Source organism: Cucurbita moschata, unplaced genomic scaffold (assembly GCF_002738365.1).
Source record: "Cucurbita moschata cultivar Rifu unplaced genomic scaffold, Cmos_1.0 Cmo_Scf00090, whole genome shotgun sequence".
Lineage (NCBI taxonomy): Eukaryota > Viridiplantae > Streptophyta > Magnoliopsida > Cucurbitales > Cucurbitaceae > Cucurbita > Cucurbita moschata.
The window spans coordinates 2,921-3,705 of NW_019268606.1; positions in this window are offsets into that span (position 1 = coordinate 2,921).

A 785-nucleotide genomic window follows, 5' to 3' on the forward strand; every position below is an offset into this window, starting at 1 on the left:
ATCGATCTTGCTTCTGAAGTGATTCGAATCTCAAACAAAATGTTCTTGTCTTGAGATATTCGATCAACAAGGTAATCCGAATCTTATTCCCCTTGTATTAATTCCTTATCTTATCATTTGGTATCAGAGCTTCAGGCTCAAGATCGGATATATGTTTCCTTTGCGTTTCTTCTCAATTTAATTTTTATTTATTTTCATCTTTTTAGTTTTTAATCGACCCAAAGTTCAAAATTCAATCTTTGCTCTATTTAAAATTTTGAGAGGTGAGAATGAGAGCTTCATTTGTGTAAATGAGTGCAAACAGAGTGGCCTAAAATTCCTTAAGTGTATACACGTGAGAGAGTGTTGTGAGGTCCTTTGTATTTCCATAACTTATTTTTTGCAGCAAAGTTTCACAAATAGATTCGAGGACGAATCCTCTTGAAGAAGTGGAGAATGATATGAACCAAGAGACATCAATCATACAATATGCTTCAATGAAGATGTGAAGAAAAGGTTGTCAAAATTATCAAAAGATGTTTCAATTCATGCTACATTGAAGAAGAATAAAGTTTGATTGTTGTAAATTTTGGGTGGGTTATAATTTAGAGTTATTGTGTTTTAAGACTTTTTATTTAATTTCGGTTACATTTACATAATGGCTAATTATGGCCATAAAGTGTGAATGTTACAACTTTTGGAATGTCTTTAATAGTTTCATTTTGAGGCTATATAAAGCCATCTATGTTGTATTTGTGATAAGACTTGGAAAATATATTAAAAGAAGCATTTGTGCTTTTTCTTAG